Source organism: Bos grunniens, chromosome 5 (assembly GCF_055505025.1).
Source record: "Bos grunniens cultivar Pamir isolate PY7600 chromosome 5, Bosgru_T2T1.0, whole genome shotgun sequence".
NCBI lineage: Eukaryota > Metazoa > Chordata > Mammalia > Artiodactyla > Bovidae > Bos > Bos grunniens.
Window position 1 is genome coordinate 84,645,694 of NC_141169.1, and position 19,945 is coordinate 84,665,638.

The window sequence follows — 19,945 nt, forward strand, 5'->3', positions numbered from 1 at the left end:
TTTTGTGTATCATACTCACCTAATTAAACTCTGATTCTGATTACATCCTGTATTGTGCCTACACCCTTAAATCTTAACAGTGCTGGAAAAAAAATCACAGGATCATGCTGAACTGAATGAAGTGAAGTCGTTCAGTCGTGTCCGACTCTTTGTGACCCCATGGACTGTAGCCTACCAGCCTCCTCCATCCGTGGGATTTTCCAGGCAGGAATACTGGAGTGGGTTGCCAGTTCAGTTCGGTTCAGTTCAGTCGCTCAGTCATATCCGACTCTTTTCGACCCCATGAATCACAGCACGCCAGGCCTCCCTGTCCATCGCCAACTCCTGGAGTTCACTCAGACTCACGTCCATCGAGTCAGTGATGCCATCCAGCCATCTCATCCTCTGTCGTCCCCTTCTCCTCCTGCCCCCAATCCCTCCCCGCATCAGAGTCTTTTCCAATGAGTCAACTCTTCCCATGAGGTGGCCAAAGTATTGGAGTTTCAGTTTTAGCATCATTCCCTCCAAAGAAATCCCAGGGCTGATCTCCTTCAGAATGGACTGGTTGGATCTCCTTGCAGTCCAAGGGACTCTCAAGAGTCTTCTCCAACACCACAGTTCAAAAGCATCAATTCTTCGGCGCTCAGCTTTCTTCACAGTCCAACTCTCACATCCATCCATGACCACAGGAAAAACAATAGCCGTGACTAGATGGATCTTTGTTGGCAAAGTAATGTCTCTGCTTTTCAATATGCTATCTAGGTTGGTCATAACTTTCCTTCCAAGGAGTAAGCGTCTTTTAATTTCATGGCTGCAGTCACCATCTGTAGTGATTTTGGAGCCCCCCAAAATAAAGTCTGACACTGTTTCCACTGTTTCCCCATCTATTTGCCATGAACTGATGGGACCAGATTCTATGATCTTAGTTTTCTGAATGTTGAGCTTTAAGCCAACTTTTTCACTCTCCACTTTCACTTTCATCAAGAGGCTTTTGAGTTCCTCTTCACTTTCTGCCATAAGGGTGGTGTCATCTGCCAGTAGTCTTGCTTAAATTCCTGACCACAGACCTCAGATGGGCACACAACACTGCCTGGCATACCACATCATTTTTGTACCAGTGGATTTGTTACTCTCCTAATTGACTTTTTTTTCACACATCTCTTTACTCCCCAAATACTCAACATCCATTCCTCCTCCTTTCCACTGATCTATATACTAATGCCCTTTCTGTTACTTGTATTTGTTGTTAGCTTCAATGCTTCTCCCCCTGACTCTCTTAACTTTGTGACTTATTCCTTCATTTTATTCATGTCTTTATTTGGGTCTTCCCTAGATAACTCAGCTAGGGAGGACATTCTATCAGCAACTCTCTTTCCCCTTCATACGTATTTCTCAGGTACTTATTTCTACCTGAGTTGTTCTATATATATATATATTTTTTCCTACTATTAGCTGAAATTTAAAAAATTTTTGCTTTCGTAATTTACATCTGCATATTCTCAATTCTTTTTGGGTGCTCCATCACATTACCATCTATAGTATCTACATTATTGAGTTTGGATACCTGTCTCCTAAGCACCCAATCCTGCTGTTTCAAACTTTACAGATTGTTTTCAATGTAGGTTGTATAGTTACTATTCTAAATCTTCACCCTCTCCTAAGTTGAATCCACTCTTTTCCAGATAACATTTTTTTCCCTTTCACAGGTTACTCTTTCTTTGTATTGAAGCACATCTTCTGGGAGCTAGGGCCTCTAGACTCACAGAACCCAGAGCTGTAGGGACAGGGAGCACACATTTCCCAAATGGGTCACTGATGATGGTAAGAAGGACCACTCCCCCTTCTCCTCCTATTTTCTAGACCCATTTATTTTATCTGTTGGAGGCACAGCACAATATAGTGGTCATTGATTTATGGCAGCTATTCTTAACAAGGATTCTTCATGATAATCAAGCCTTAATGCCATAACATATCCATTATATACAATGAATTAACTTTCCTCCTTAGAATCTAGAATAGTATTTATTAGCTGTGGATCAGCCTTGTGAAAATTGAGAAAATAGTCCCTCCAATAATTTGGGGTGTGGCTTAAATCTCTCATGGAATTCTGATTGAGAAAGACTGAGGGTATATCCTCTACCTCAGAGGATGACATATCTACACTGTGGTTTCTGCAAGCAAGCATATTCAAAAGACCATTTCTTCTTGGTGGTACAGTATGTGATACAATCAGTAGATATTATAGTCAAATGTCCAAAGTCACATATTCTTTGTTATAAAAAATGCAGTTCTCAAACATTAGTGTGCATTAGAATCATTTGAAGGGCTTGTTAAAACACAGACTTCTGGGCCCTACCACAGTCATGAAAATTCTTTGGTGGGATCCAGAAATTTGCATTTCTAATATCTTTCCAGTAGATGATGATGCTATTGGTCCAGGAACCACACTTTGAGAACCACTGCTGTAAAGTGAGTTTGTAGATCCAGTGTGTTGTTATCAGTTCAGTTCAGTTCAGTTGCTCAGTCATGTCTGACTCTTTGCGACCCCATGAATCGCAGCATGCCAGGCCTCCCTGTCCATCACCAACTCCTGGAGTTCACTCAGACTCACGTCCATCGAGTCAGTGATGCCATCCAGCCATCTCATCCTCTGTCGTCCCCTTCTCCTCCTGCCCCCAATCCCTCCCAGCATCAGAGTCTTTTCCAATCAGTCAACTCTTTGCATGAGGTGGCCAAAGTACTGGAGTTTCAGTGTGTTGTTATACAAGATCCCAATTCAGTGGATCAAACACTCTATAAACTTTTTGATAGCAGTGCAGGCTGAAGTCCTGGGAATAAGAAAACCACACCCAGAATATATGCCACTGTTCTATTCAGGTGGAGAGGGTCCAATATAATCAGCTTGTCAAGTGTCTGGTTGATTCCTTGAGGGATGAGATCATATCAGGGCCTTATAATTGGTTTCTGTTGGTAGCAGACTGGACATTTGGTGGTAGGAATAGCTATATCAGCCTTGGTGATTGGAAGTCCATGTTACTGAACCCATGAATAGACTCCAACTATGCTATGATGGTGCCCCATTCATATGCACATTGTGCCAGCACTGGACTGACTGATGACAGAGGTTTGCTAATGTCAGCTAGCTAAGTTATTCTGTCTACTTGATGTTTTATGCTTTGTTTGTGGTTGATGCTATCTGGGTGTTCTTTGGAAGGTATGATGCTTAAAGCTGAAACTCTAGTACTTTGGCCACCTCATGCAACGAGTTAACTCATTGGAAAAGACTCTCATGCTGGGAGGGATTGGGGGCAGGAGGAGAAGGGGACGACAGAGGATGAGATGGCTGGATGGCATCACTGACTCAATGGATGTGAGTTTGAGTGAACTCTGGGAGTTGGTGATGGACAGGGAGGCCTGGCGTGCTGATACAAAGATTTTTATACCTGTGAAAATCTGTCGCCCACAGATCCATCCAAGTCATCTTGAATTTTTGAGACTTGTTTTGTGGCTCAAAATACGATCTATCCTACAAAATGTTCTATGTGTGCTTGAGAAGAATGTGTGTTCAACTGCTGTTTTGTGGAATATTTTGTTTATGTCTGTTAGGTACCTTTGGTCTCTAGTGTGATTCAGATCCACTGCTTCCTTATTTATTCTCAGTAGGGATGAGCTGTCCATTGTTGAGAATGGGGTAGTAAAATCACCAACTATTATTGCATTGTCATTTATTTATCTTCTCAGTTTTGTTAGTATTTGCTTTATATATTTAGGTGCTCAATATAGATTTGCAATTGTTGTATCTTATTGATGAATTGACCTCTAAATCATAATATAATGACCTTTGTCTCTCCTGACAATTTTTAGCTTCAAATCTATTTTGACTGATACAAGTATAGCTACCTCTGCTTTCATTTGGTTATCATTTGCTTGGAATAGCTTTCTCATTCCTTAAATTTCAGTCCATATGTGTCTTTAAGGCTAAAGAGTAGGCAGCATATTGTTGTATCTTGGAGTTTTCTGCTTCCTTCTTATTCATTCAGCCTCTATATGATCAGGTAATTTAACTGATCAGGTAATTTAACTGATTTACATTTAAAGTAATTATTTATAGGTAAGGACTTACTGTTGCCATTTTGTTCATTGTTTTCTGACTGTTTTGTGGTTCCTTTGTTACTTTCTTCTTTTTTGCTCTCTTCCTTTATGATTTGGTGACTTTTTGTGGCAACATGTTTGGATGCCCTTATCTTAATCCTTTGTGTATCTACTACAGGCTTTACCTTTTTGGGTATGGTGAAACTTATGTAAAATATCTCAGAGTTATAACATCCTATTTTAAGCTGAAAATGCCTTAAGTTTGATAGCATATTGAAACCCTATACTTCTACTTTTTTTCCCCCTCACATTTTAGGTTGCTGATGTTACAATTGAAATCATTTCTACATTGTGTATCTACTAACAAATTATTATAGTTATATTTATTTAAATATGTCTCTTTTTAACTTTTAAATTAAAATTGAACTGATTTGCATATCACCATTACAATACTAGAAAATCTCTGAAAATCTATTTACTTTCACTGGTGAGTTGTGAACACATATGTTTTTATGATGTTAAATAGCATCCTTTAATTTCAGCTTGAAAAATGCCCTTAGCATTTTTTTGTAAGGCAGGTCTAATGGTGATGAACTCCCTCACTTTTTGTGTGTTTGGGAAAATTGTTATGTTTTCTTCACTTCTGCAGGACAACTTTGCCAAGTTTAGTATTAGTTCAGTTCAGTTCGGTTGTTCAATTGTGTCTGACTCTTTGAGACTCCATGGACTGAAGCCTGCCAGGCTTCCCTGTCCATCACCAACTCCCAGAGCTTACTCAAACTCATGTCCATTGAGTCGATGATGCCATCCAACCAAGTATAGTATTTTTGGTTCACAATTTTTTTTTTCTTTCAATATTTTGAGTATGTCACCCAACTGTCTTCTGACCTGCAAAAGTTCTGCTGAGAAATCCACTGATAGTCTTGTAGAGATCCAATGGCTTCCTATTATACTTAGAAAAAATCCAAATTCCTCACCATTACTCTCAAATATCTGTATGATGAGGCCCTGTCTACTTTTCCAACCTCATTTCTTCCTACTTTCCCCTCATTTGCAATCCTCCAGCTACTCTGGCTTATTTTCTGTTTGAAACTTTCCAGGTGGGGTTCTTCCTCAGGGCAACTGTGAATGTGGTTCCCTTGGCTTAGATTATTCAGTCTCTATTCCCTCACATTGGGAATCCAACTCATAATTTAGGACTTCATTCAAATAGTATATCCTCAGACATGCTACGCTGACCATCTCCCTTTTCATGTTGACTGCCCATCTCTCTACATCTCTACTGGCAGTCTCTCAATCTTATCACTTTTCTTCTCATAGGACAAATCACTATGTACACTACTCATTAATTGAATTGCTATCCTGTTTATCTTTTGTCTCGTTCCCTCTCATTTTTTAGTTAGGCTCCATCATTGAATGGCTCTCATCTCTTTCATTCAGTGCTCTATCCTCAGCACCCCAACAAAATAGGCACCCAATTCATATTTGTTGAATAAATAAATATGTCAGTAAGAAAGTCTATCCAGTTTTATTCATATGTATGAAATCAAGCCCAAAGATGTACTTTTGGCCCTGCCATAGGCCTCTAAACAAGCCCAACCTCCACTTGTCACCTCCTAAGTACATATATTAGTCTGAATAACCCTTGGCAACTTGGAAAAGATCCAGTCTTCTTCTTCTTGATCTTTTTAAACAAGGTATTTTTTAAATTTTTAATTGAAGAATAATTGCTTTACAATGTTGTGTTGGTTTCTGCCATACATCAACATGAATCAGCCATAGGTATACATATATCCCCTCCCTCTTGAACATCCCTCCCACCTCCCACCACATTTCACCCTTCTGTATTGTCACAGAGCACTAGGTTGAGCTCCCTAAGCAAGGTATTATATCTCTTAAAATTTAAGGGTAAGGTACACCTTAATAAACATGTTTATCTAAAGCATGGATTCAGCCTACTTCCTGTACCCAGTCATTGCAACCCATTCTGGGCTCAAATTCTCAAACAGTTTCTGCCTCTCTGCCTCTTGCCATCTTGCCTTATTTCCCACCTAAGCTGTGCCCTTGAAGTTTCCTCAGAACTTTGTGACAGAGGACCAGATCCCTTCATCATCACCTACAGTTCCCCTTGTGAATTCCCCACTCTTGATGCACTGATATTGAAGGCTGCTCTCCATCACAGGTATGACTCACATGCCTTTTCCTTCTCGATTTCTTCTTTCCATGTTTCTACCTGCCCCTCTCCATGGTAACTGTTTTCCCAGGTTTATCTGATTGCTTTCCTCCTTCATCCACTATATTGAGTTAAAAGCCTTTGGGGTCTGTCAGTCTAGCCTCTAGGCAGACACATTATTTCTGTGCCTGTGAAAAGTGAACCACTTGTGGCCAAGAACCCAGTATTCCAGTATCTTAAGCCAGTGGGCCCCAAATCTAAATCCAGGTTATCAACACTCTCTGGACAGGCAATCATTGATCTCTTAGCTCTTTCTCTTTCATCTCAAATCCATACTTTCAGTAGAATTAAGTGATAAAAACAGCACCTGTATCCCAAGTAGTTCTTTGTTGTTATTCAAGAGTTTATACTCTCTAAAGTTTCTGTCCTGACAGCCTCTGATTTTCTCTGTTTTCAGACTCAAATGCTGCCTCTCTGTTTTTTCTCTGCTGCAGCAGCCAGGTTTCCTGTGGGCAGGTCTGGGCTTTGAGCATCTCTTTACAATCAGTTTTGACACAGGCCAACAATTTCTTTGTCCCCATACTTTCATATACCTCAGACATCTTTCCACAGTCATATCAGAACGATTCATGCTTTAAAATGTAGTTTCTTATAGAGCTGAAATCCCAGAATCAGGAGATCTGCAGGAGAGCTGAGAGAGAATGAGCAGGTGAACACAAAAAAGAAATGATAGAGGAAAATGAGCCCAGTTTCTAGTCAAGAATTATGATGCCCGTGGATTATCTGAAAACTTTAAAAACATACAAGTGAAAATGGACAAATCAATAAGGTCAGCTCAGGCTGTACTTTTTTGCCTTTTATCACATACCATAAACTTTACAGAATAATCTGCCTCTGAATCAAAATATTGTTGAAATATCTGCACCATTTAAGTTATAGATACAATATTAAAAAATAATAACTACAGTACTGGGAAGACAGAACATCAAGCTCTTTTCCAAATTGACTAGTCAGTTTATTTATCTAATTGTGAATGCAGCTAATGTGTCAAGCTACAAAACTATAGCATAAAGTGTCTGAAGAAGCAAGTAGTTCAAAATAATCACCATCAAAAGAATAGAATCCAGGAGCACCATGGGGTTTACAATCAGATTCAAATGTCAGGTCTACCAATTATTAGTCTGTAGCGCTCAATCTATCTGAACTGCCCTATACTTATATATAACAATGGAAGCAAAGACTCCTTTCTGGGTTGTTCTAAAGATTTAATGACACAATCTGTAGGAAAAAGCTCCAGCATAGTGCTTGATACCTGGTTACTCAATGTTTGTCTACTTTTCTCCTTATCAGACTGCCAGCACAAACTCTAAGATTTTAAACCCTATATAAATATTAGACACTCATAGCTCTGCTCATTTAAAAAGTAGGAGGAAAGAGCTTGTTCCACCTCCCTAAGAGGTCATTAGGTAGAACAATCCTTCTATGCCCACTCAATAGTGTTTAGAAAAGAGAATGTCAAGTTTTTCTGCCAGTGATGTTCAATGTTGGAATATAGGGAGTGTCAGGGAATCAATGTTTCAGTTCAGTGGGAATTTCAATTCAGACTTCAAACCAGAAAAATCTTAATTCCTATCCAATAAATGTGTACATAAAAGAGGAACAATGAACTAGATCAATCAAAACTGGATGAGAACAAAATAATCAAATACACTGATATTGTTTATTTGTTTAGTGATGAAGGCCTGGAGTTTCATGTCAAATCTCATTCTACATCCTTAATTTGCTATGTACAATTTTGTTTAAATTAATGTAAAGCATAATGTAAAACTATGGTTCTCATTTCAAATTGTGGGCTCAGTCATTCTCAACAAAACGTTTGTTTGTGTTTGTTCATAAAGTTGTTGTTGTTCAGTTGCTCAGTCGTGTCCGACTCTTTGCGACCTCATGAACTGCAGCACACCAGACTCCACTGTTTCCTGGAGTGTTTGCTCAAACTCATGTCCATTGAGTCAATGATGCCATCCATCTATTGCATCCTCTCTCACCCCCTTCTGTTCGTGCTCTCAATCTTTCCCAGCATCAGGGTCTTTTCCAATGAAGTCAACTCTTCGCAGTTCAGTTAAGTCCAGTTCAGTTGCTGAGTCGTGTTCGACTCTTTGCAACCCCATGGACTGCAGCATGCCAGGTTTCCCAGTCCTTCACCAACTCCAGGAAAGCATCAGATGGCCAAAGCATTGGAGCTTCAACTTCAGCATCAGTCCTTCCAATGAATATTCAGGGTTGATTTCCTTTAAGATTAACTGGTTTGATCTCTTTGCTGTCCAAGGGATTCTCAAGAGTCTTCTCCAGCAGCACAGATTGAAAGCATCAGTTCTTCGGTGCTCAGCCTTCTTTATGGTCCAACTCTCACATCAATACATGACTACTGGAAAAGCCATAGCTTTGACTATATGGATCTTTGCCAGCAAAGTAATGTCTCTGCTTTTTAATATGCTGTCTGGGTTGGTCATAACTTTTCTTCCAAGGAGCAAGTGGGCTTTGTCAGCAAAGGTATGTCTCTGCTATTTAATACTCTGTCTAGCTTATCTTTGTCATAGGTTTTCTTCCAAGGAGCAAATGTTTTTTAATTTCATGGGTGCAGTCATCTTCTGCAGTGATTTTGGAGCCCAAGAAAATAAAATCTGTCATTGTTTCCATTCATGAAGTTAATGAAGCAAAAACTCAGGAAGGAAAACCATAGCCATGACCACTGCACCTTCAGTCTCTCCTCCTGTTTCCACAGCAGGCTTCACACCGCATCAGTCACTCCCACTCACCTTGGATGTGGTCTCAGAATTGCAGCCAAGGTTGCAGAGCCAGAACAAGTGAAGGCAGGTAAGCAGTATTGGGTACAAGTCTCCTGTCTGTCTAGGTAGGCTGCATACCACGTTGGTCACAGGTGGAGTTGCCATCATGAAGATGAGGAAAACCAGGCTCTATCAGAGAATGCCAATCCATATTTGCACCTGATTGACCCCAAAGAGCTTGCTACTCTGTTTCTACCCACTTGGCTTGGACTTTTGACCTCCCCTCCTTGGATATCACTGCCCTTGTTCCTCTCTTCTGAAAGCCAAGCCTACGCCTATGGCCATGCCCCTCTGAACATGCCCAACCCTGTCTGGAGGCCAGGCCTGCCCCTATGTGGCACACAGCTCTGCTTCTTCCCCGGCATCCATTTAGCTCCAGACCTTACTTCAGATGCTCAGTGCTGTTTTTGCTCACTGAACACAGGTCTCAGGACTTCCCAGCAACCCACTGCTTTCTGCTACTCCTCCCGGGCAGAACCTGCTGTGACCTTCATGGGCGGCCACTCTCTGTTGTCCTCACCTTGTCCGATTAGCCCAGTTCTGGGAAGCTGCTCTGTGGGGTCCAGCCTGGCCCGTCCTGGCCTTGTATGGCCTTGGCACTGAGGGGGTCTTCACAGCCCACATCTTTCCTCAAGGGACGGCTTGTACCTGAGTCAGCCCACGCCAAAAAGGCAGCCTCCTCTTCCTTTTCTGGATTTGTGGTTCACTTGCTATTCCTCAAGCCTACCACAGTTGCCTTGGCAGCAACATACCCTGGGGCCTGCTGGGAAAATTCCACACTCTGATTTGGCACCTGTTCCTGATGGCAGGCAGGCCTGAACTGCTGGGGAGAAACATAGGCATGATGAATTAGATACTGAACTGACAGGGGCAACATGGAGTCCCTTGATATGACAGTGGCCTGGAAAGCAGTGTTAGAGAGATGCCTTCTTTTCTTTCTTCTGTTAGCAATAAATCCTTCTGCCCCAGGATGGCCTCAGCTTGGCAGGTTGACACCCCAATGATTTCTGATGGCCTACGTGCCGACCGCAAGGCAAGCTTGAACGCTGCCAACTCAGCCCCCACAGAGAATCCCTTCTCTGGGGATGAGAGGTGCTGTTCCAAACCCCAGCAAGCTGGAAGGTGTCCACTCCTCCCCCTTGCCTGCAGCTGCAGTGAACGGTGGTCAGCCGAGGCAGAAGAGCAGAGGCCCGGCCTGTCTGTGTGGGAAATGTTATTCTATGCTTGGAAATCTGAGACATGAAGGGAAATTTGGCCACGGAAGAGCTGCAGTTCCAAAACTGATAAAAATGGTCCAAAATCTCGCTCTATCATATGCTTGATTGCACCAATGGTCGGGATGACAAATGAGCTTCCACCTTAATCATAGCTCAGGAAAGGATGCATAGACCGTTTTCTGACTTCTGTTCTCTTCTGTCCATTCCAAATAGCTGCTTTAAAAAGGAGGAGTGAAGAAGAAGAGACGTAAATAGCGTGCCACGGACGGTCTCATTTGCTCTGGAAAATCCCCTAAAAGGTTAGTGTTGCGTCTCATGCTTCCGGGCATGTGTGGCACCCATGCTGGGAACTGAGAGGCAGCTCCAGACTCCTGCTGTGGTGATGTCCAGCCATGCAGATAGGGAAAAAAAGACACCAGGCAGCACAGACATAGGCTCTAGTAAACCCGTGTTGACTTCAGGATTTTGTCCATGACTAGAAATCACATGAGGAGAGAACGTGCAGTTTCCTTCCCTGGGAGAAGGATGGAGCAGGAGAGGAAAGGGCGCAACAGTGATTTAACACTTCCAAGTGTTAAAAGGAGGAAACCCCTCAGACAATGTGGAGACGAAGGCCACCCTGCCGCAGATGATGTAAAAGCATCCTGATCCCCGAGGAAAAGGGACACATAAGTTTCTTGTTGGCACATGATGAGTTTCTGGTGCCAAGTATCCTGAGCAAAGCATTTTGTGGCAAGGAGAAAGGAGAGGAGGAAACAGATCAAATCCCACTGGAGACTGTCTCAGGGGAAAAAGCCAAATAGCTGCTACTCAGTTTTCCTGTAGTCTAATAAGAGTCTCATACTTAAGGCAGAGGGCCCAAGCCTCACACAACTTCATAGGCAATAAGATGCCGGGCGACCTGTCCTGAGTTGATTTTCTGTCGGGGGTGAAAGTGGCTACATCCTTCTAGAAGGTATGGGATTCTTTTGGTATGTCCGTGAAGAAGGTACAAAAGTGTAGTTGTTTCAGTCATGTCTCACTCTTTGCCACCCCATGAACCACAGCCTGCCAGGCTCTGCTGTTCATGGGATTCTCCTAGCAAGAATACTGCAATGGGTTGCCATACCCTCCTCCAGGGGATCTTCACCCAGGGATCGATCCCGCATCTCCTGCATCTCCTGCATTATAGACGGATTATTTACTGCTAAGCCACTGGGGAAGCCCCAAAGACTTAGAGATTCAGGATGCCTGTGAAAGTAAAACAGGGAATGCAGCTGGAGCAGGTTGAAGGCAAGCTGTGCACACGTGCTCACTTGAGTCCGCCTCTCTGTGACCTCATGGACTACAGCCTGCCAGGCTCCTCTGTCCATGAGATTTTCCAGGTAACAATACTGGAGTAGGTTGCCATTTCCTTCTCTAGGAGATCTTCCTGACCCAGGGATTGAACCCGCGCAGATTCTTTACCGCTTGAGCCATCTGGGAAGCCCAGGTGTCCTAAGCAGGCTAATGGAGAAATGGACAGAAGCCTCTGACGGCAAGAAAAGCAAGAAGACACAGTGAGTTCGGCACCAGGGTGGTCTGGACTGTGAGAACTCACATCAGCACCACCACACACCCCCTCCACCCCCCAGGCTACCTCCGCAACTTCCCAGCTTCATGTGGTTCTTACGTGCCAGCAGAGGCTCTTGGATCTGTACGGAATATGCTCCCACTGGTGTCAGAGCTGGACCCCGCACCCGGATGCCCTATGAATCACCAGCAGCAGGAGATCATGGCTCTCCCATTTGCCATCCCCACTTTCAGCCTCCAAGTCCAGCAGGCAGTTGGGAAAGGGTTGCAGACCTCAGCCTGCTTCTGCTGTCCGCCCACCCACTGGAAGTGGTGGGCCCGGACGAGAGCTTACGGTTCTCTGGCTGTTCTGAGTGGGTTCATTGTTGCTGCTGAAGATCCCCAGCAAATGCAACTGCTTGTGAATGACTTTAGAATGGGTCTCTGGAAATAAGGAAGTAAATGGTCTGTTTGGGGACTTCTGGGACTAGCCCCTGAGCCATGGGTGCAGTGCCCTGGGAGGATGTAGCACAGTCAGTGGTCACCTGAAGTAGTCTGTTTTTGTCTGTTTATTTTTAGCCCTTTGGGAGGGACAGGCTATGGCAAATTCTTGTTGTGCTTTTGCTTCTACTAATATTCTTCAACCTGACCACGTTTATTTAGGGAATCAGGGACCTCTAGGAGGGGTGGTCTTCTGTCCTGATCTCTTGCTTCCAGGGAGGTCTGTGCCATTAAATCAAAAGAGGAATGAATTTTAACCACAAAGATTTATCCCCTCCACCCCCAGCATCTGTCAGATGCCCTGAAAATTTCACAGATCAAAGAGTCTCTGTATTAACAAAAATATGTACTCGAATGAAATAAAATTTATCATGGAAGCTTGGATTGATTTCTTTAAAGAAAGTTATTGATTGCTTAGTATGTACCAGTCACCAATGAAACTAGGCTTAGAGAGATTTATTAACTTAAGTGTAGACACAGTTGGAGAAGGAAATAGCAACCCACTCCAGTATTCTTGCCTGGAGAATCCCGTGGTCAGAGGAGCCTGGTGGGCTGCTGTCCATGGGGTTGCACAGAGTCGGACACGATTAAAGCAACTTGACAGCAGCAGCAGCAGACATAGCTAGTATGAAAGAGGATCAGAGTTGGAACCCACATCTTCTCAACTCCCAGTCCAGTGCTCTTACCATAATGCCATAAAGAAGGAAATATGATGTCTGATCTTTAACATTTTAAATGTGGAGTTTCTTTTAAACAATGCAGTTCACACACAAAAAAATGTTTGCAGAAACATTTTTTCTGGTAAAATTCAAGAAACCTAAATCATATATAACCAGTGCTTCTCAAACATAAGAAAGCAACATTTCCACAAACAAGGACCAAGTCTTATCCTGATGATTTGTTCTTCTGATGCTATGCTTAGCAAAACACTTTTTCTTGACCACTTGCCTCTTAAAGAGAATGAAGTCAAAATGACTGGGATCCCGACATGCTCAGGGCCTCTTCTATGGCGAGGTAGACTTGCTATATGCCCATGTCATTCACTGACACATTTTCTTTAAGCATAAAGTGTGTGTTCCCTGGCAGTCCAGTGGTTAGGACTCTGAGCTTTCACTTCCAAGGGCCAGATCAGAAGCTAAGATCCCACAAGCCATGCAAGCACAGAAAGAAAAAAATCAGAAAGGACTTATAATTTTCCCGGCTGCAGCTTTTGAGAGATGAGATCGAAGGCTTTTTCCCAGTTGGTCCTTCTCAGCACATTTCCTACCTCAGAGCTGACAGACTTGGGAAGGTGGTCTGGCACTCTCCCATCTCTCAGCCAGGACAATCATAGCTAATTTGGCATGGCTCTCCTTCCCACTGACCTTTGGGGTGACTCAGAATCCTTCTCAACACAGCACTCAAGACAGCAGCTGTCAACAGAGAGAAGTGACATGTGAGCTGACGCACAATTGCCAGCATGGTTTTACCTGCTTCTTTTTACTCAGAGAATTAGCAGAAGCTCCCACTTTTCTCCGCAGTTTGCTCTTTGCCTCTATTCAACTGTAGTAGGGTCACAAATTTACTTAGGGTGCGCTGAGATGTGTAGGGAAAAAAGTGTTTTCATATTGTGCTATAGCTGCTCAAGTTGAACTTACCGGACAATGAGGAAGGGGCAGAGAAAGACCCTGTATTTTAGACCAGTGCATCTCAAACTTTTATGTGCATCTGAATGAATCATCTAGGGATCTGCTGAAGAATTCAGAATTCATTAGTTCTGGAGAGGGTCCTGGGTTCTACACTTCTAATGAGTTGCCAGATGTAGCTGTTGATTTGGGGTCCACACTTTAAGTAGGGAGGCTTTTAGACACTACAGCAAACTTCTCCAATGGCTCAGAATCTGCCTGCAAATGCTGGAGAAGAGCCTGGTGGGCTCTTCTGTCCATGGGGTCGCAAAGAGTCGGACGTGACTGAGCACACGTGCTGCTCATTTTTATGGCCTTCCCTAGTGGCTCAGATGGTAAAGAATCTGCTTGCAGTGCAGGAGACCTGGGTCCCATCCTGGGTCAGGAAGAGCCCTTGGGGAAGGGCATGGCTGCCCATTCCAGTATTCTTGCCTCGAAAATTCCACTGGACCGAGGAACCTGGTGGGCTGCAGTCCTTGGGGTTGCAAAGAGCTGGAAACGACCGAGCAACTAACACAATAAACTTAGTCTGGTATTAAATTTTAACAGTCTTTTTAGGAAGCTCTTCAGTCTGTCTTACATTAAATACTTAGTCCATCAGAGGTTCATTAGACCTCATGGTGGAATGGGAAAATGGTACCCATGAACCACATGGAGTCTTCTGGATCATCCCTAGCTTCTATTAGGAAGTGACTGGTCTGGGCCGCTCTACAGACTGGTGACCACTAAGGTTGAACTAGTCTCTTCTCTGGGCCTGATTGTGTTCAGACTCTCAGAAGCAAATCTGATAAATTGATCTTGTGAAGATATTGGGAATGGCATAGAATTCCTGTCCTGGTATTGAGAATCTAGGAGCATTTAGAGAAGTGTGAGCAAGATGGCCGACTACAGTTTGGGGTGGGGGATTTTCAATGCACTTAAACCACAAGTGGTTACTTAGGAATAAGACCATACTTACTACATGCTCAATGTCTCCGAGACTTGGTTTCTATTTCTGTAAGTCAAGCCCATACACAAACTGTACTTTTTTTCCCTACACAAACTGTACTTTTTAGTGTTTTCCCACAGCTGCAAAGAAGCGTAGTGAATCTGTTTTTGGTTTCACCTCAATCCAAGCGAAACTTGAACTCTGCTGAAGTAAGAGGCTGGAAGTTAACATCAGGATCCTGATGTTGAGGATCCTAAACACCAAATCTTGAGAATTCCAGAGTGAGGGTGAAACTTACTGGTAGGTGACTTTTGACTAATCAAGATTTAGTCATCCATGCCTCCATCTCTCTGGCCAGAAACATTTGTTAAGCATTTAAATGTGACACACACAGAGCCATGCACTAGACTATGAGTCAATCTTTTGAGGTCACTGAACATATCAAGTTCAAGGCCACAATGCAAAGAAACAAAGTTTGAGTTGCCTTAATTTAAAGAAGGAATATAACAAACTTTCATTTTCACATAAATCTTGCTCCAAAATGGTCTTGACTTGAGTCTTATTGAAAGCCATTCTAAGTAACACTCTAAAGGGTCCTTGATATTTTCTCTGGAAGCTGGAAACCAGAGGCTTTTAGAAACCTCTGCAGATTGCTAATAAGAGCTTGCATTTACTTGCAAATACACTTGACTATCAAAAGTGAAGTGAGAAGAGGAGCCAAAGTCTTGCAAAGAGAAAGAGGTCATTATCGCACTGATGAAACCAAGTTGCTCAAACCTTTCTACTCAACTATTGAATTCTCCTTGCTGCTTTTTGGGTTGTTTCACATTTTGGAAAGGAGCAGATAGATTGGATGACTTGCCCAAGGCCAGAGAATGTGCCACTGCTGGGCTTTGGAATGAGATATATCGTTACTGCTTCTCAGGGCCTTTCCCTGACAGCCTTACAGGGAGACTAGGGTTGCTATGAAGACAAAAAAAAAAAAAGGAATTACAGAGAGTCAGGCAGCTGTATTATTTTTATAGCCCTATTGTATGTGACATCTGCCCTTTGGGAATTTGCTCAGTTAGATGAGGAACGCTAAGGATTTCATTATTTAGACATCAAATAAGACCTGGTCACCAGTCCTCAAGTTGATGGGAGGGCTGCCAGTCCTTGAGTGTTTGAAAACTGAAAGCTGATGAGCTGAGCCTGCAACCCTGTCTTGACTTGAGCCAACTAGGTCAAAGGTAGGTGGCTTAGCCCTCTGTTATGAAGCAGAAAATTAACTCATGATGTCAGTGGTCCCAATATTGGAGGAGTGAGTGCGTGACACACTGTAAATGAGCAAATGCATCTCAACCTTGGCACCCCGCCTCTCCCAAAACGTTGACCCAGTTCACAGAGTAGAATGAACTGTCTTGTACAGCACCTTCATAAGCCACTAAAAAGGGAATACAGTCCCAAGGCTCACAGTTAGAAAGCTGGCTCTTGCTAACTCCCAGCCCTTGGGGTCCAAGGGCATTGAATGAATCCTGTTCTTTAGCCAGTCAACACTTTGCTGGATCTGGGACTGGAGTGGACAGTCCAGCAGAAACCATGCTGTTCTTCACCTCCTGAATGTCACTCAGGGCTTGGAACTCCCATAGTGGGCACAACCTGAAGGGTGGTCTCTCCCTGCTATCTCATTGGACCACGCTTGATGCTCCAGTGTCCATTGAATGTCCAGGACCCTGTGCATTGGGCCGCTGATGCACCTGGCTGAGGTCAGGCTCTGTAGCTGCCTTGCTTCCCTTTTGCCCACACCTTCATCTTAGAATCTTCATCTTCATCATTTCCCTCCTTCCCACCAATAGAAGTCTTGACAAGTTTAGAAGCCTGCTCATTGCTACTGTGACTAGGTCAGTATGGATCAAGGTGGGAGGCTGTGTAGCAAAAGCCATAGAAGTAGTCCAGGAGTTGGCAGAGTGAGTTATGCAGGTTCCCTTCCCAGGGATATTGCATAAGTTGCCTGGAGAAATGGCCCTAGGAGTATAACATACACAGAACCAGCCTTAGATCTGGCATCTGGGCCCTTGCCCTGGTATCCTGTGCTTTAGTGGTCCCTGCTCTGACCCTTATCCAGATGAATGAGGGTCCACAGGTCCTGCCCACCATACATGCTTCCCTTCTGACCACTCCTCCAGGACACTGGAATGCCTTCCAAACAACTCAAGGCCCATTTTCAGGGCCCACCTAGAGCCTTTTCCCCAAGTTCATCCCTGACTTGTGGATAGTAACTGGACTAGTGGTGGAGATTGTGAGTTGTACACAAGCGGCTGGGGTCTCCACACACACGTACACAAGGCCCCTTCTGATGTGGTTGTAGAGCCTCTGTCTGTGTTCCTGCCCAGGGGCCTGTGCGGGCCAGGACTGAAGAAATCCCTAAATATTCTCTTCTGGGGTAATTTTCTACTCCGCATCTACTTAGTTGGTTCATCATTCCCCATGAGTTATACCAGCTTCGTGCTAATGGCATCTTAATTCATATTTTTTCTTTGCTAAACTCTAGAATCTCTATTTGGTATTCCAAGTTAAATATATCAGATGTCTCAAACTTAGCAAGGTTAAGACAGATTTCTTGATCGCTCCCACCAATAATGGTGCTCCCACTGTGCTTTGACATTTCACTAACTGGTGTCACTATCTACCCAGTTGCTCAAGCTAAAGACCTGGGAGCATCCTTACTGAATCTCCCCCTTTCCCCTCCAGTGTCAAATCCATTGGAAAATTGGTTCTACCTTTGATCTCTTTCTTGTCTCTCTTTCCATTTCCTTCTATTTGGCCCAAGCCACCATCACCTCTCTCCTGGACAACTGAAATAACTTCTTGTTTTTCTACTTCCATTCTTGTCCTCCTACGATTCATTCTCCTGAATGACAAAAATACTCTTCTTCCATGTAAGCTAGATCATGCCTTCCCGCCTGTGCAAAAGGGGGAAATGGCTTCTTGTTCTGTTTTATGAATCCCTTCTTCTTGCCTGTCTTCTCAGGTCCCTCAGTTCCTCTAGCACTCTCAGCTTTCCCACACCTTGCCTGACCAGCAACATCTCATCATGAGAGTCTCAGCTTAAATGTCACCTCCTCTGAGAGCCCTCCCTGAGCGACCTGGCTAAAAATGGTCTTGACCCCTCAACCTCCTACACTGATTCTCCTTCTCAGCCCCTGTTTTGTCCACAGCACAGCAATTAGTATATTTGAAAGTATTACTTTAAATGATTAGAAATGTTTTCTAATCCTTCTATCCTACTAGATGCTAAGCTCTTTAAAGGCAGGATCACGTCTGTCTAGTTCACAATGTGGTCCCTGTGACACAGGCAGTTTGAGGCACATAGTCAGCACTGGGGAAATGTTTGTTGTATGTATAATGAAGGTGGGGACAGGACTGGTGGGTGTGGCAGACACATAAGAATAGAATCTTTTACATCTCTCAGGGACCTAGGCCTACTCATTTTTCTGTACTTCAAAGGTCAACCACTGATGGCTGAATTTCCCTTTTCTCCTGATCACTCATGTTGGTTTCTAGATCCTCTGTATGTGATCTCAGAGGGCCCCTTCTAATCTATATAGAAAGAATGCAAGGCTTTGGCTAAAGCTGAGGCTGAGAAATTCCACTGAGCCTCAGCGATCAAGAGGAAGCTGTTCCCACCTGGAGAGTGACAGGTTATAGCTCTGCTCATAGGGCAGCCCCATCCTGAGAGCCTGGTTGGGGTTGTTTTGGTGCAGAGATTACAGAAAGCCTCTCTGTTTGGGGTGGGTTTTCTTCGCTTTGTTTTCTTGTGTGCTCCGTGGCTTGTTCCTAACTCGTGGCCAATCACCACACTGCCAGATGGTGCGAAAGATTTACCGGAATTTCATTTTCAAATAAACCACAAGCTTGGATGAGCTAATGTTGTTCCACATAAGAAAGCCACAAAAAACTGGACAAATTAGCTTTGTTTCAAGAAAAGAAACTTGTCCAAGCCATCAGCTCTGCCCTTCTCAAAGGGCTCTGATAGCCGCATGAAGACACTGGGGGTGGGAGTCATTCTCGTGTGAGGCCACCACCCCAAAGGACAGGAGGTGGTCCCCTTCCTTCTACCGCTGGCTCTGCAGAATGACTTGGCAGTGCTGTGGGGAATTTCATTCTCCCGTGGAACTGGATCATTTTTGGTCAAGTTCGTCTCAGTTACACCAAGGATGGCAATGGCTTCTTGCAGCCTGTCGGCAATGGCTGCAGTGCCCCCTCAAACACAGACTGGCCATGAGCTTTCCTGGACAGCAGGTCACCTTTCCTGCTCAACAGAGATGTGAAGACAGATGATTTATATGCCACGGCTGCAGAGGGTGTTCCAGGTAGCAACCCACACTCCATCCCCCACCCTACCCTGGCCCCACACCACACACCCAGTAGTAATGGCAATATAGCCTGGTATTAATAGATGATGCTTCCAGAATCAGAATCCTAGATTCCACCCCCAGCTGCACCACTTACAGCTGTGGGGTCATGGGCAGGTTTCAAGTCTCCAAGGAACACTGTTTTCTTGTCCTTTAGATAGAGATAATAATACTAAAACAGCAGGGTCATGTTAAGAATAAAGTTGAGATAAAAGTCCTTTGTGCTGTGCCTGACATATAGTAAGAGCTCCCTAAATGTGGGAGCTGTATGGCAGGGGGGAGATGATGGTGGTGGTGGCGGTGGTGGTTATGTGGCTGCCCTTCCCCTCCTCCATCCTACAGCACTCGGAGAGGCTACAGGATGACACACCCACAGAGGAGGTGTGTCATCTGCTTCCTGTGGTCAAAATACCATGAAGTAAATCAAACCAAGAAAGCAATCAATATAACTCAGCTGAAAGAGCCCTTCTTAAAGAATCCAAAAAATTGCCTTGTCCCTATTCCTCAACCACACATCAGATTGGTCCCTTATGACCTCTGTGTTACATTAGAATTCTACGTGTTTGCCTCCCCTTGGAAAATTTTTATCATAAATATACATAGAAATACTCTAAAGGGAGG

The 19,945-nt window shown here is 43.8% G+C and overlaps 2 long non-coding RNA genes across 4 annotated transcripts in view; one reads left to right on the forward strand and one right to left on the reverse strand.

Annotated features, from left to right (window-relative positions):
* LOC147372550 (uncharacterized) overlaps window positions 1–12,715 on the forward strand; it is a 32,869-nt gene extending 20,154 nt beyond the window's left edge. The window contains exons 3-5 of one of the 3 annotated variants that reach the window (XR_015164162.1): window positions 9,030–9,118; window positions 10,521–10,606; window positions 11,710–12,715. This is a non-coding gene — a long non-coding RNA (uncharacterized LOC147372550). Of the gene's footprint in view, window positions 1–9,026; window positions 9,119–10,520; window positions 10,607–11,353; window positions 11,482–11,709 lie in introns of those variants that run through there. The other 2 variants (XR_015164161.1, XR_015164163.1) reach the window with 2 other exon arrangements.
* A 424-nt stretch (window positions 12,716–13,139) lies between these two features.
* The window catches only part of LOC147372551 (uncharacterized), a 33,101-nt gene continuing 26,295 nt past the window's right edge, over window positions 13,140–19,945 (reverse strand). Inside the window, exon 3 of the long non-coding RNA XR_015164165.1 lies at window positions 13,140–13,750. This is a non-coding gene — a long non-coding RNA (uncharacterized LOC147372551). The remainder of the gene's footprint in view (window positions 13,751–19,945) is intronic.